At 44.2% G+C, this 16,593-nt stretch overlaps 1 pseudogene; it reads left to right on the plus strand.

Annotated features, from left to right (window-relative positions):
- The first annotated feature begins 1,921 nt into the window (after window positions 1–1,921).
- LOC119352526 lies at window positions 1,922–12,047 on the plus strand (annotated as a pseudogene).
- Window positions 12,048–16,593: the final 4,546 nt, after the last annotated feature.

Below are 16,593 nucleotides of genomic sequence, written 5' to 3' on the forward strand. Positions count from 1 at the left end.
GGGGAGGGTGCGGTGGGTCGGCGGCGGCGGTGGAGCGGGAGAGGGTGCGGGGGGTCGTCGACGGCGGCATGGGTCGGGGCAGCGGGGGGAATTAGCTAGGGGCGAGGGAGAGGGATGAAGGGGATCTTGCGAGAGGGAGGGAATTAGCTAGGGGGAATCTTACTAATGGCGCACCTGCGGTTGGTGCGCCATTAGTAATCTTTTTTTACATAGCAATGACGCACAAGGCAGAGGTGCGCCAGTAGTAATCTTTTTTTTTTACATAGCAATGGCGCACCAGGCAGAGGTGCGCCATTAGTAATCTTTTTTTATATATAGGAATGGCGCACCAGCCAGAGGTGTGCCATAAGTAATTTTTTTTGTTGCATGTAATAATTTTTTAGAAAATGAATATGAATATGAAACAGTAATATTTTTTTATAAAAACAGTAATAATTGTTGTTTAACAACAATTGTAGTCTACACTTTATTATTATTTTTTTTAAATGAAGAGGGGAGAGGAGGCGTGGGTGGGATTGAGATCGAGATGGAGGGGGAATCGAGATCGAGATGGAGGGGGATCGAGATCGAGTGTCCTCATGAATATTCAATATTTTATCATATTGAACATGAAAAAATATCATCAAATTTTAAAAAGTATTCATGAATTCAAAAAGTGCCCATGAAATTTAAAAATATTCATGATATCAAAAAGTGCCCATGAAATTTAAAAATATTCATGATATCAAAATATATACTAATGGCGCACTTCTACAGGGTGCGCCATTAGTAGTTTAAACTAGTAATGGCGCACTGTGAGGCGGTGCGCCATTAGTAGTTTTGAAAAAAAAGAATAAAAAAATCCAGTACTGGCGCACTCCATGTCTGGTGCGCCATTACAAGTTAGAACTAGTAATGGCGCACTTCGGTAGGATGCGCCATTAGTATGTATGTAAAAATGAAAAAAAAATATCACTAGTGGCGCACCTGTTTTCTGGTGCGCCATTAGTGTCTTCCACACTAATGGCGCATCACCAACTGGTGCGCCATTAGTATATAGTAGTGGCGCACTACTTCCTTGGTGCGTCATTAGTGTCAATCCTATCTATAGCCCTTTTCCTAGTAGTGGCTCGCTGCTCGGGTGAAGCTTGCGGGGAGGACGCCTGCTGAGATAGGAATCTCGCGATGTTGCGATGGAAGGCGTTCGGCGGAGGAGGGTGGTCAGCAGTGGAGTGGCTCGGCTATGGGGCCGGTCAGTGCCGGTGGTGCTCCATGTCCGTTGGGTGCTCGGCGGCGGTGATTGGGGCGGCGTCGGCAGTGGACAGAGCGGAGGACGGTCTGCGGCGTTGGGGTAGTTGGGAGAGGCGACGAGGGCGCGGTGGGTGAGAGGCGACGGCGGCAGTGGTCGGCGGCGATGGATGGTTGGGGGCAGCGGTGGTGGTGTGGTGCTTGTGGCGGCGGTAGGTGCGGTCTGGTGTAGGGCACGGCGAGATTTGGGGGTGAATTTGGATTGGGCCTATTTGGAGGATTGGGGCGCGTCTTGTGCCAAAATTTTAGTCTCTCGCGCCTATTTTCCATCGCTAGCGCGGGCTTGGGTCCAGTACAATTTTGGACTTGCGCTAAAGACACTTCCCGGCACAAAACATGCTGTGGTTTACATGTCCCGCAGAAAACGGCCCCTAGAATTTTACCTGCAGTCTGTGTACCCTTGTTCCACAAGTTCTACCGGCAGTTTCTGTGCCCCGAAGTATTTCTCCCGGCAGTAACAAATGTCCCGGCAAATATTTTGCCCTTGTTCACGTATTTCTCCCGGTAGTTAATTGCCCCCAATCTAGGGTTGTGGTGTAGTGCTTATAGATCTTCTTCTCCATCTTCTTGTTTGGTCCACACGCATACATATATACATGATCGATCGATCCGCTTATTGGTTAGCACCATTGTTTCCCCTCTCTGCACGCAGCTAGCTTCTACTCCTAGCAATAAGTTGGAAAGTTTGTGTGCTTGACTTCAGTTCACAACAGAGCTAGCAATGGACCAGCAACATCAAGAGGAGTCGTGTGTCCCCCCAGGGTTCAGGTTCCACCCCAGAGAGGATGAACTGGTGGGGTACTACCTGGCCAAGAAGGTGGCCGCCCAAAAGATCGACCTCGACATCATCCCGGAGGTTGATCTCTACGGGATTGAGCCATGGAACCTGCAAGGTACCCCACAAATTTATCTATTTTTGGAAGCTAATCTTGTAATTTGTGCGTAGATGGTGTTCTATCGAGTCGAGTTGGAACTTAACAATGGTGTTCGTGCAATTGTCGGTGGTGTAGAGAGGTGCGGCCACGGCAGGGGAGGAGCGCGTCAGGCGGCGGAGGAGGAGCAGTGGTTGTCGGAGTGGTACTTCTTCAGCTTCAAGGACCGCAAGTACCCCAGCGGCACGGGCACCAACCACGCCACGGCGGCCAGGTTCTGGAAGGCCACCGGCCGCGACAAGCCGGTGACATCGTCGAGGAGCCGAGGGGTCATCGGCATGAGGAAGACGCTTGTGTTTTACAGGGGCCGCGCCCCCAATGGTAGAAAGACAGACTGGATCATCCACGAGTACCGTCTCGAGACCAGCGAGCACGCGCACACACATGTCAGTTCATCTTTTCCTGATCAGTTCTTTGTTTTCTTGTTGATAATTTGGCGCTGATGATGATGGTGAAGGTGTGCAGGAGGAAGGTTGGGTGGTGTGCCGGGCGTTCCAGAAGCCCACACCGAACCAGAGGCACTAGATCGGCAACGCGCCTTGGCGCGAGGGTGCCGGTCCAACCGATATGCCAAGCGATGGAAGATTAAACCGCATGATGCATCAGTAGGAAGCAAGTTTAGCTCATCTAAAACGTCAACAACTTATTTTCTGGTTCATGGGAAAGAATAAACATTTCAGAAGAGTAACATCATTGAGTTCAACAAAATCATGAGATTGTAAAAATTAATCCACCCCAGAAGTAGCGCAACATCAAGTTCAATGCAGTCATGAGATTACAAAAACAAATTAGCTCACATTAAGTTCAGTTATACGAGTAGGAACATAAGAGAGCAAAAGCTACCACAACGGCAATGGAGGCGATAAAACTATGAAGTCATAGTTAGGCATAGATAGCTTGGTTCAACTGCCTCCATGAGTGCTATTCCATTATGATGACCACATAATGGTTTTGTATAGAAAATGCACTTGTGATCTCCCTCTAAAACGTATGTACAGTGAGCGATGGTTCCCCCTTCTAATCTTGAAGGCGATCGCCTTCGCCAACGGATGGATCAAGGTGCCCCTCATCTGCTGAGCTCCGGTCGAGCTCTCCTCCTTCCCCTTCCAGCGAGAGACACGACTTGCTTCCATTCTATAGATATTGCTGTAAAGTTGTATGTAATTCATTTATTCAGAGATCTTTATATAGTGGAGTCACCAGCTGCTCTGCATTCATGACTGGATCTGGTTCTGTATTAAACTAAAGGCCCTGGCATTTGTTAAGCTTGTGAGCAGCTCCCACAGTTCAAGATCAATCAATCAAGAATTTGGGGGAAAGCTAAATGGCATCGGTACCAACAACTACAAATTTCAACCAAGTAGGCAAGAATCTACACATAAGATGTCACAGATATAGCAATTTTCCTCAATTGCTTCATTTGTAATAGAACACAAGAGGTTTACAGTTATATAACTCTGGCCAGTTATGATGAATAGATGTACATTAGATGCTTTAAGGTCCATGTTTTTCTGGTTGGAGCACCGAATGCTCACAGAATGATAGAAAGAAGAGAAAAATGCATGGTGTCTTTATTTCTTATCTTCTAGGTCTAATTGATAGTTCAGTGATTGTTGCCAAACCATACCAGTAACTATTCTACTTACCAAGTACATAACCTTCTAGTATCTCTCTAATGTTGTATTTTGCTACTCGAAAGGTCAAAAGAACAAGGGAATCAAACTACAAGTAAACATACCTCTCCCAGCGATAGAAATATACTATCAAATCTAAGGGTGTACTACATTTGAAAGCATAGTTTCATGATAAGAGAAGTGAAAAAAATGAAAGAAATATATGTAAAGAAAATTGAGTATACCTTCCCCTGAAGGTATCCATCTCCCTGAAATTAGTCCCAAAGAGTTGGTTCAATATGGTACTCTTTCCTGCTCAAAATAGGAATATGATTAATCTTATGTCAACTAAATTCTGAAGTACGTACTGTCGATTTGTGATAAAGGGTAGGAAGTCCACAACTCACACTTATCATCCAAGAATACATGTTTAAGTTTAGTATTATACTATCAGTGAAATGACGAAAATATGCATTTTCCAGTTAAATGTGAGAGAAGACTAACAAATAACCCCAGGAGAAAGGATATATAGTGCCATTATAATTAATTGTTCATCAGTGGACTCTGATTCTTAGATGTCACTCATGTTAGCAAGTGAAGGGCTTCAAAAAAGATATGCACGGACACACTACTTTTACAATAAACACATGCCACCAAGTTGGGGTTGCAAGGATCAATGTAAATGTAGCATTAATCACCAAAAACAAATTTAGCACCAACAATGTATGAAGTATGTCCAAAACCATGATATACTTGTAGGCAAAAATAGTGCGGCTGCGGTCGATCCACATGCAGCTGCAAATATAACCAGCGTGCCTCACTATAGAAACGGTGAGTGTAGAATTTTGTCATTGACATTAGAAGTTAAAAGAAAAGGACCGCATCCAGAAACAAAATCATCATAATTGTTGAATAAAGAGTTGAGGAAATCTGCAAAAACATGATTCTCGCTTGATTATAAGCCTACTTCTAGTAATGTGATTCCAGTCTGTAAATACTATGGATTTACTGAAAGTTCTAAGCCTCTAATTATTATTTACAAAGTTACCACCTGATTATCAGTTTGGACAAAGTTGCATGATGAATACATATCAAACAAATACTCCTACTCCTAGATTGTCACATGACCTATTATTAAAGATGAAGTGTGTATACCAGAGAAAAATCATGTAAAAACATTTAACCCATACAAGAAGCAACATAAACTTACATTGTTTTGTGTTTTAACCTGATTGAGTGAATAAAAAAAACACTGTATGCCTCTGTCTTTTAGCAGCCTCTGCAATTCATCAAAACTTCATCAATATAAAAAGTAAGAATAGCAGTGTAACATGGTTCTATATTCCAAAGAAGTATGCATCACGGTCACCATACAATTGTGTATAAACAAACACTATGCAACGACAAAAACAGTAAGCATTTGGAAATAAGATACATGGCACACACATGCATAATTACTGCGTCTGAATTATCAAGAAATACTATGCAACTACACACATAGTAAACATTTGGAAATTAGAAATACAACAAACCCATGCATAAATGATGTATATGAATTCTCGACCTTACAGTAGTTGGTATGCCCTCTATACATTTGCTTTCTACTCATCAGCAATTCACATATAATTAGCCTCTAGTATCAACCTACAAAATCAGTCTACGTGGCTGACGGCGCTGATCATCTGGTTTTACTTTTAAAATAGAACTGAAGATTTTTTTTCGTCCTTGCAATTTGTAAAAACTACAGTATTGCGATCACTTTCTAAAAAATAGCGTATGCAGAAGTGAAAATGAATCATGACTAACTATTGGCATATAGCGAGACACTGGCACATGACTGAATCATCCGACTCTGTTCAGCGATTATTTGCCACACTTTCTCATTAGTCATTACTAACACAACCTAAACAGCACATGCAGAGATGATGTTGCTGGTGCAAGAAAAAAGCGAATCAAATTCGCATTTATCCTGCAACAGTGTTATAAACTACACATATTTGTCCTACCAACAACAATAAGCAATAACAGCAAAAATGCAATTCGTTTAGGGGAACAATGCAATGCAAATTTAATGGCCTGATTAACATTTATAATATGATAAATCGTGCAACAATAGTTATGGGACGACACTCAGCTCCATAAGATGATGAGACTAATGGTTTTCTTATGTTTCTCTTCATGATGGTGATGATGATGATGATGATGATGATGAAGAAGAACACACCTCTTACTCTCTTGCATATGACCTCCTTGCAAGAATCATTGAAGAGCCAGAGAAGCTCGTCGACAGCGGGGAAAACGGGTGGTGCGGCATCGAGCAGGGGCGGCGACGACAGCCAGACCACCTCGAGCACCACAGTCCAGAAGCCAAGAGCATGAGCAGTCCAAAATTAGAATGGATTAACCAGGAAACCCTAGACAGATCCCTAAAAAACAACAAAGCCCTTGATGAGCACATGCACATCACAAAGAGAAAGACAAACAAGGGAGCAAATAATCACCTCAGCCATCTCAGAAGCCCACTCGGTGTGCTCCCTCTCCGGTCGACCCGCAAGACAGCCCCAACGCCACACCACCGTGCCAACCATGAAACATACAGAGAAGGAAGATGGTAAAAAACAAGCGAAATAAAATATAGGAACGATGAGCGAAATGAAAGCCACCTGAAGAACGGTTCCTACTCGGAGTTTCCTTTTGTTAACATGGTTCTTGACAATGATGGGAGGCACAAATGACATAATGATTTGGATAGATTGGTCAAGGGTAGTGAGGGCCAATGAAAGAGTGTTATTACAATACTTAGTTTATAATTCAATTGCAAGTTGCAACTGGAAATGTGCAATCCTATGTCTTACACTATAAAACATTCCACTTTGCTTCTCATTTAGTTTTGTGTTTACAGTGATACTAATTGTGCTCCCTGCTCGCACCAGATGAATATATGCAAAATAGTTGTCTGTGGCGGTTTTTGTTTTGGTTTACACAAGCAATAAAGAGAAATTAGACATGACACTTCTTTCCCAGCCTTGATTATTTGCTTCCTATGCATGCCTTATAGTATTAAATATTAAATACATGGTTCATCAGGGGAATATAGATAGATGTGTTCATCAGGCATGTCCTAAATGAAACGGAGCAATATTGGATATAAACAGCAAATATAAAAAAAATACTCAGCTCCAATACAAACATTAACCAGCCTAAAGACGATGTTATTAGAAACAGGACACTGTGGTTTCTGTTGGTTTATCAACAAATTAAAACAAGCCATTCAACAGACAACTTGCTGGGAGCGAGTCTTTCTAGCATAACAATGTGCAACTTACTCTTAACCAGATGAAATCAAGGTCCAACAACAAACAATAAAAGATCAAGAACAACTTTTATGCAATAAAGATATGAGAGAGAAGAAATCTTTACATAAGACAACTATAAACACTCGAGCACAAATAAGCAACACCTTTAAATACAAATAAAAGGGGTTAAGGGTTCATTGCATAGTGGGCTCAGATTCACCTTTCCTCGATCATATAACCTATCCCCGTCATCTCTTATCACCAGATCAATCTGTTTATACAATGGAGCTGCCCTGGTTATCACTCAACAAGAATGACCATCCAAGGACAGATCAATAGGTATCACAGGATCAAGAAGGATTCTAGAGACAAGAGGGAGGATCCAACTTGATACCCACAGGTGCCTCGATTGCTCAAAGTCATACTTATTTCAGCCACGATTAATCATCATTGCCCTAGCACGAACACCATTGATCAATTTAGCAAATCCAGGAGCATAGCTACAGGACCAGGGAACCCACATGTAACCCAGAGCATCGCACGAGCTCCTATGATAGCAACTGAACATGAACAGCAGCCTGCAAACCCTAGAATAGCATGGATCCACAACTACAGATCTCAAGTAGGAACCAATGCATGAGTAGGGCATAGAGCAACAACCATACGAGCACCACATGAACATAGCCACGACCTTGTCCCATACAGTAGCCGAAGCAGAGGAGCAGAAGGAAGATCGATCTCACCAAGGGTGGTTGTAGCCGAGGAGAGAGGCGGCTAGGTCATCTCCACGAGAGCGGGGACGCAATTTATACGCGCAAGCATGAAATGACAAAAATGCCCCCGGTGGGGCAGGCTATTTACATGCGGTGGCACGGTCGAGGTGAAACTATTCATTCCTACAGTACCAGGATCTGATCCAACGAGCGAGGTCGTTCTAGGGGTTGATCTGACGGCCCAGATCGCATCAAGCAGCCAGATCCAATGGCCAGGAATCCAAATCGCTGAGGAGGCTTGTAGGAACATCCTTCTCTACTTTCTGGATGGATTCTCGATAAATAAGCAACACCTTTAAATACAAATAAAGAGGGTTCAGGGTTCATTGCATAGTGGGCTCAGATTCGCCTTTCCTCGATCATATAGCCTACCCCGTCATCTCTTATTACCAGATCAATCTGTTTATACAAGGTAGCTACCCTGGTTATCACTCAACAAGAATGACCATCCAAGGGCAGAACAACAAGTATCACATGATCAAAAAGGATTCTAGAGACAAGAGGGAGGATCCAACTTGATACCCACCGATGCCTCGATTGCTCAAAGGCACACTTATTTCAGCCAATGTTAATCATCATCGCCCTAGCACTAACACCACTGGTCAATTTAGCAAATCCAGGAGCATAGCTATACGACATCCACATGTAAACCAAATCATCACAGGAGCTCCTATGATAGCAACCAGACATGAACAACATCCTGCAAACCCTAGAATAGCATGCATCCACAACTACAGAGCTCAGGTAGGGACCGATGCATGAGTAGGGCATAGAGCATCAACCAGACAAGCACCACATCAATATAGCCACGACCATGTCTAATATAGTAGCCGAAGCAGATGAGCAAGAGGAAGATGGAGCTCACCGAGGGAGGTTGTAGCTGAGGCAGTACTCAGTGGGCACCGGGGTTGCGCCTGAATGCCGTCCAACCGGCAAGGAACCGCTTCCTACACCGCACATCCACCACACGACCACATCGGAATTGCGCCTTACACCGTCCCGCCGACGAGCACGAACACCACGGTCACATAATTCTCCTTGAAAACCACATACATATGCACACATGCTCTCATCTATTAGTATAGTTATACGTAGAAATTGCTAGTTGCTTCAAACCAAAAAAACTTAATTCATGCATTCATTGCCCTTTTTCACACAGAATAATGCATCAAATCCTATGACTCAGAAGTTGTTGATCATAGCAGGCCATGTCGCTCATCTTGACACCAACGTGTGTTGTTAATGAGACCAAAAACTATATTAAACGACAATGGCCAAAATCAGGTACATGTTGGTAACAGCAAATAACATGATTGGTAAGCTACATCAGTAAAATAACCACAGAATATTCTGTTGCACGCTACCATGTATTTCTGAATCACAATGAGTTCACAAATTTTGTGCACAGGAGATGGCAAAGGAGCATCCACTTGTTTTCAGTTACTTATGAGTGGAACCACTGGCTTCTTCAACAACCGGGAATCATAATGGTAGCAAATCAGCAGCAAACCAAGCAGCTGCACTACAACTACACCTGCTTATACATCATTAAAACCTGACAGCCAGGTGTTGTATATCTGACTACACCCCACTTAAAACCTGACAACCACGCTTTATTAAACACAACAACCATGTATTTATAAAAAAAATGGCAACCACCCCCTTGTCGCGGATAGCAAAGTATATTCACGACAACTACGGGTTTATAAACATGGCAAGGTCATATGAAAAAACACATGACAACAAGGTATGATTAATCTGACAACCACTCAATGGTTAATATGGTCAAAACAGTAAAAAAACATGGCAACTGCTGACATGGACTATCAAATTAAATCCCCCCTTGCACTGAAATACACTCCTAAGAAATAAAAAATGGTAGTTATATTCGAAACAATTATGGTTTGTGTCTAGAGGAAACATCACAAAAAATCTCACTAAAACAGAAAAGGTTGGCAGTTGTGTAGTCAGCACACACCTTATTGTCTGTCCGCCTGCCCCTTGCATCCGGATCCAGCTTTCTTCCTGCTTGGCATATCGACACCCCCTCCCCTGTTTAAGAAAACACACAGAGGAGGAAGAAACACACCATGAGAGAGGAAGAGAGGGCACTTCTCACATAACCAATATGCAATTCAGGTTAGCTTCTACCCAAGGATCAAATGCATGCATTTTGTTCAGGAAAAAGCTACTGATGTTGCCTGGAAAAAACAAGGTAACTATTGGCAGGAATAAGATAAGCTTGACACTACAGATAAACTACAAGACCGAGGATTCTCATGATGATAAAAATACGTTGAGATGCAGAGAAAAGGAGACAGGAAGCAACAATGATGACACAAATAAACATATGCCATTCATAGGACTGTAAACACCAAACCGGTGACTACATCTAGTTCATCAATCAACTGGAAAAAATAAAAGTAGCAGCATCATCTCTAATCAGCAAAAAAAAACTCCTAGTTCACCATCAGACAACTGGAAAATAAAAGGCATCAGCATAGACTTGTATAGATAAACATCAGCAACGGCATAGAAGGCGAGGACAAGCATGCATAGATAGACAGTAGCAGCAACCTAAAACTTGCTCATAGCCTCTGAACTGAATAAGTCAGGCGGCAACATAAAGCCTGAAATCTGCATATGGAAGAAAACAACAAGCCTGAGCCACCGTCGCCACCTCCCCTGGGGTACGGCCCCTCCCTCCCACGAGCCCATGAACAGAAACAAACTCTAGCTCGCCCCCATGCACCTAGGCACGACCCGCTGTGGTCACCATGCTGTATGGAAGCATCACCATGCTCTCCTACGTCCTGTACATCAACGCCCCTCCCTTCGCCACAGGCCGGCGTGAACCATCCGCCCCATCAAAAGCGCCTACACCTCTCTAGTCGGCACAGTCCGCCTCATCCGCCATGGCGTGGTTCCCCCTACAAACCCCCCACCGCTCCACCACATGGCATCGATCTGCAACCGCCGCTCGCTCCCTGCTGAACCACGAGAGAGGGAAAAAGTGCGCAAGGTACAAACAATGCATCAGGGTGGACTCACCGGAGTTGCCTGCATGCCTGCAACGGATGGGGTCCAGGAGGGACTTGCCGCCCTTGCCCTTTCTTGAATCCGGTGAACCCGAGGCAGATTGATGATGATGAACAACACCTCTTTCGTGTTGATCTCGGCGGTCCAATCGCACCGGGCAACGAGCAGGCGGCTGCCAGAGGCGAGGCCGACCTCCACAACCGAAACCCTAGCAGGGGGAAATTGATGGGGGCAACCACAGGAGTCGAGGAAAAGTGGATCGACGCGGTGAAGCTAGTAGAGCTGCAGCCGCGTGTGTGCCGGGCGGCGACGGGGCGGCCGGAACCGGCCGGCGTCCCGGGCGGCGAGCAGTGGGAATCGAGCGAGTGGGCAGGAGGGGGGACGGGAGAAAGAGGAGAGGGGCTGCGTGAGTGCGGGGGAGAGCGGCTAGGTCATCTCCACAGGAGCGGGGACGCAATTTATACGCGCAAGCGTGAAATGACGAAAATGCCCCCGGCGGGGCAAGCTATTTACGTGCGGTGGCATGGTCGAGGTGAAACTATTCAGTCCAATAGTAACTTTTTTTTATCCGACGGACGAGGTCGTTCCGGGGGTTAATCTGATGACCCAGATCACATCAAGCAGCCAGATCCAACGACCAGGAATCCAAATCGCTGAGGAGGCTTGTAGGAACATCCTCTCTTATCTCTTGATTCTTACATCTTCCCGGCATACACCGCGGCTCCGGGCCTCGGGAGCTACTACGACGCGCAGCCATGGTTGCACGGCCAAGGCGACAGCCACCTCCATTTCCCGCAGATCACGGCCGACGCTGCTGGAGCCGGCGGCTTCGGCTTCCCCGGCCAGGGCGCCTATTACTCCTGTGACGACCTGCTGGAGTCGAAGTAGAGTCTCTTCAGCAACATCCCACAGCTAATCGAGAGCCCGCCGACTGCCACCGCCGTTGCCGGTTGCGACGACGCCGGCTACGATGTCCGGCAGCAGGGTCAGGGACAGGCGGCGGGCGGCATCGACTGGGACTTCCTGGACAGCTTGATGTCCACGTCCTTCAGCTAATTCCCTGGTCAGTGCAACGCGCAGAACGAGAGGCCCTTGGTCTTCCACGTCCACTAGAAGTAGATCAGCGAATGAACCCTTGGTATAGGTTAACTTGGCAAATTGTACATACATCAGCGTCGGTGCATGTGAGCGTGAGCTTCCATCGTGCCATGTACATTTCGTTCTTGACCCCTTGATTTGTTGGTTATGTTAATATGATGGAACTATTTTTTTGCGGGAATAACACTTGCATTACTCAATCGTAGTAGTTTTACAATCATCTCTGACTAACTCAAGGACCTCCACTGGCCCAGACCCAATTCAGGTCATTATTCTATCATGAATTCTAGCAAAAGAAGCCAACCTTTCACCGGCTCTATTCTGAGAATGTGAAATGTGAGTAATACAAGAATTGCGCAAGCTTCTAGGATGTTTAATCTCTTGAACTAAGTGAGCATAGACTGATCTGTCAATATCCTTGCTTTGGATCAAGTTCACTGCGTTGACCAAGTACATCTCAATGAGGATAGGTAGATCACTCCTCTCTAAACCAATAGATTATCCCTCCTTACATGCGCATAGCTCCGCTCGTAAAGCATCCTGACAAGAATACAACTTCCTGCAAGCCGAGGAAATGACAGTTCCTGCGTCATTCTTGAGAATCATGCTCGCACCAGCTTCGCCATTCGACACATATGAACTGTCACTATTCAATTTGAACCAACTTTGCCCTGGGGCTCGCCAACCAGACACAATGACCGAAGATGGCACACTATTCATTCTTACAGTTTTATCAAGGGCAATGACCATCTTCCCTTTCCATGGATCAAGGTCTATATTCAGTTTTATACCCAATAATTGAATCCAAGTAACTCTGTAGAAACCGGACTGGGATCTCGAATGGTGGCACTGGTTTATGATGTATAACTTCATTTCAAACATACCAGACCCCCCAGGAGGTCATTAACAACATACACCTAGACCAGTTGCCCTCCAAGAGGGCATACCATGAACGGGTGGAAATTGTCCTCCACTTCCCTCGCACATAATGGGCAAACACCAGAAGTTCCCAGCCAAATTATATGCTTTTTTGCCAAGTTGGCAAAGAGTTTATTACCATGCGTCAAGAAAAATTCCGTACTATTGGTGCTGCATCACTTGACCAAATAAATTTCCAGCATGAACGCGACTCTGAGGAGTTACTGCTGGAGGAGATTCCACTTCCTCTATGAAATTTTTCAAAAGCTAAGGTCATAAGAGCTTTGGACGGAAAACTGTTCGACCTTCCCCGAGCCCCAAGCCAGCACATCCCTCGAATTAGGTGATACCCGGATCTTCAATATTTCAGATACATCAGCAGGAACAAAGTACTTCATTGATAGTGCATAATCCCAGGAACCATTTTCATTTAACACTTGAGTAGAAATTAAATTAGTTTGTAAGAATGAGGCCTAGCTATCCAGTTATCCCTTTAGATCCGTATAATCTTACCATTACCCACTCTCCATACTAAACCATTTTTCAGTAATTCCTGGCCATGACATATTGCTTGCCACAAGGAAGAAGCGTTGCCGGTAAATACCGTATCCTATAGCTTCCCATTAGGGTAATATCTTACCATAAGAACTTGGGCACACAAACTTCTAGAAGATGAAATTAACCACCATGCTTGCCGAGCTAGCAAGGCTTGATTGAATAAACAGAAGTCCGAAAAACCTGTCCCTCCCTTTTCCTTTGGTTGCATAAGGCTATCCCAGTTCTTCCAATGAACTTTCCTTTTGCGGTGTGCATCACCCCTATAAAAGATTCATACAATCCTAGATAGATTGTCACACACCGGTAATGGTACCCTAAAACCCCCATAATGTGTGTAGGTAGTGCCTGAGCCACCGATTTGACAAGTACTTCACGAACTGGCTGAGCCACCAGGCCATCTCCTCACTCAATTATTCTCTTTGTCGTACTCATTTGAAAATTCTGAAAACGTCCTTTAGACATGCATCCCTCCAGGGTTGGAAGACCCAAATATTTTTCATCAAATGAAGAACTTTTGACACAAAGCGTACACCTCACTTGTTCCTTCTCTACTGCAGGAATGCCTAGCAGTGGTGGGAGCAAAAAGGCCATGGCCCAGACTCCAGGCCACAAGAATTATGGAGACCACATTAGGCTGGTCATAGTGGAGAGTAACTTAGACTAGTGTCATATGCATGACACTAGTCTAAGTTACTACCTCCGTAGTGCAAAGTAACATAGTAGTGGTGTCATAGTTGGCTTCATTTATTAGCTTGTAGACTCATCCTCTCTTGGGAAGCGCTACGTTACAGTAACATATTATGTTACTCTAAACACATCTCTCATCATTAAATACATGCCGCATAAGCAAACTTGTCTTGGACTGCGCGATGTTACTAGCTAAGTTACTCCCACTATGACTAGCCTTATGGAAACCATATTATCACATTCATAGAAATAGCCAAAGTACATTCAAGCATCAATCCTGGAGAGCACATTATGGCACTACACAAATAGTTGACAAACAAAAGTTCAGCTCCATCATAGCAACTTGCAATTAAGCTCAGCTCTGTGAAGAGTTGTCCTCGTCTCCCATCATCTTCTCGATCTTGGCTAGGGCGGACTTGGCAGTTTCGAAAACTCTCTCGTCAGACTCAACGGCTCCCCGCACTCTCTATAGCAGCTTTGCAGCTTCTAGTGGCTCCCCTCGCACTGATCGTGAGATTCTTCATCGCTCTTGGCGTATTGTAGAGCCTTCTGGGTGTCTACTAGGGTCCTCTCCACATAGGTGAACGCGAACACCGAGTACCCAACCAGCCTCGAGACGTCATCTAGGGCTCTAGGAGTCGTAAAGAGGCATGTCGGCTCCACCATCTAAATTGCAAAATTTGACAGTAAGATAAACCATATTTATATGAAAGCAACTATATAAGAAGATAACTTCAACTGTGTACGACAACCCTAGATGTCTTTCTTAGGGTGGGCAGTTCTCACTTTTAAGTGGTTGTACAAATGTTGGGCATCCATGACTAGTACTTCAGCTGTCAGTGATGATCGTTCTTCACCTTCTACTCCTCCTTTACCAACATACCGGAGGAGGAGGGGCCAGAATGACCCTCTACGACAACAGTCGGTTCATCTCCCAAGTGGTTGTATATATATATGACGTACACTCAATGTTATTTCGACCATTGGTGAAGGTCGCCCTTCACCTTTCTCCTGTTTTACCAAGTTCTCAGAGGAGGAGAAGAGGAAGGACCACCCCTATGACAAACAGTCGGTATCCTCCTCTCAAAACAACCCTCATCTCAGTATGTGGATTTAGAGTGAGACTTGTCCCCGAACAAAAAATGTAGCTAACAATATCAGGAGACTAACTAAATATTACCTATAGAAAAAATATTAAATAGCTACAAACAAAGAATGTAACTAACAATATCAAACCAATACATTAACTATTATTATGAACGCCTGCAAAGAAAGTTCATATAATCTACGGTCTATGATATACAAATATGAATAAAAACTTCCTATAATCTACGAACAAAGAATATAACTAACAATACCAGCACCACTACATTAAAATTTGGGCATAAACGCGGCAGCAAAATTTTGGAGCGGAACCGAAAAATCAGCTTCCAACCAAACGCTAGCCATCTAGTGGGTCAACGACCAAAAAATTGGTAGGGCTGCCATCGGCTGCGATCCAAACAGCCCCTAAGAATCAAACCGGCCCAAGCATCACGTGATGGTGCAAAAAAAAGTCAGAGGAGAAGAGAAGAATATTCCTGACCATTCGTCTATGATTTCCGTTAAATTCGTAGATGACATGTCCATTTAGGACATGTACAGTGGTTGATAAGATAGTCTTATCTTAATATTTGCATGTAATTTAGAGATGAAAAAAATCAAATGTCTACAATGGATCATCTCTTAGCCTTATCTTCAATAACTAGTCATTTCTAAAGACATTGTGAGAGATATTGTACTAAGAGATCATATCTTGTCTTCCTTTAAATAAGAGAAGACAAACATTTTCTTATGAGTTCTCTCTACTCAACCTCATGATTTATCCTACATAGTACTTTTAAGATAACATCATTGTATATGCCCTCAGTAGGTAGAGACATAGACATAAGGCAGTACTGTAATAATGCCAACAATAGTGTATGTGGTACGTACGTATGCTTGGTCCATATCCATGGGCATTGAGCAGAGAGTGACCAGACTTCAATATATATGCTCGTACGTACGTATACTGAAGCTGCATGCATGCTGGTCTGGCATCTGGTTGTTTGACACGAGAAATAAAAAAACAACGTTGGTTATCGTGTTATTATCTTTCTACGCGCCAGTGTAAATATATATTACGGGCGTGCCAGTGTACTAAATACATAAATAAAACATAGGAAAATCTATACTTTATTAATCTCTCATCGGAGTAACAAATTATATGATCCCTTTATATAAGCGCTCCGTGGCTTGCTAGCGCGGCCAATATGACTTGAGCGATTGTGAAGTTCTGTTTCATGGGGTCTCGGAAGGCTCCCGCTTAATTACGTCCACGAGTCAAAGTCGCGGACCACCTCCGATTAAGCTC

Source organism: Triticum dicoccoides, chromosome 2A (genome assembly GCF_002162155.2).
Source record: "Triticum dicoccoides isolate Atlit2015 ecotype Zavitan chromosome 2A, WEW_v2.0, whole genome shotgun sequence".
NCBI lineage: Eukaryota > Viridiplantae > Streptophyta > Magnoliopsida > Poales > Poaceae > Triticum > Triticum dicoccoides.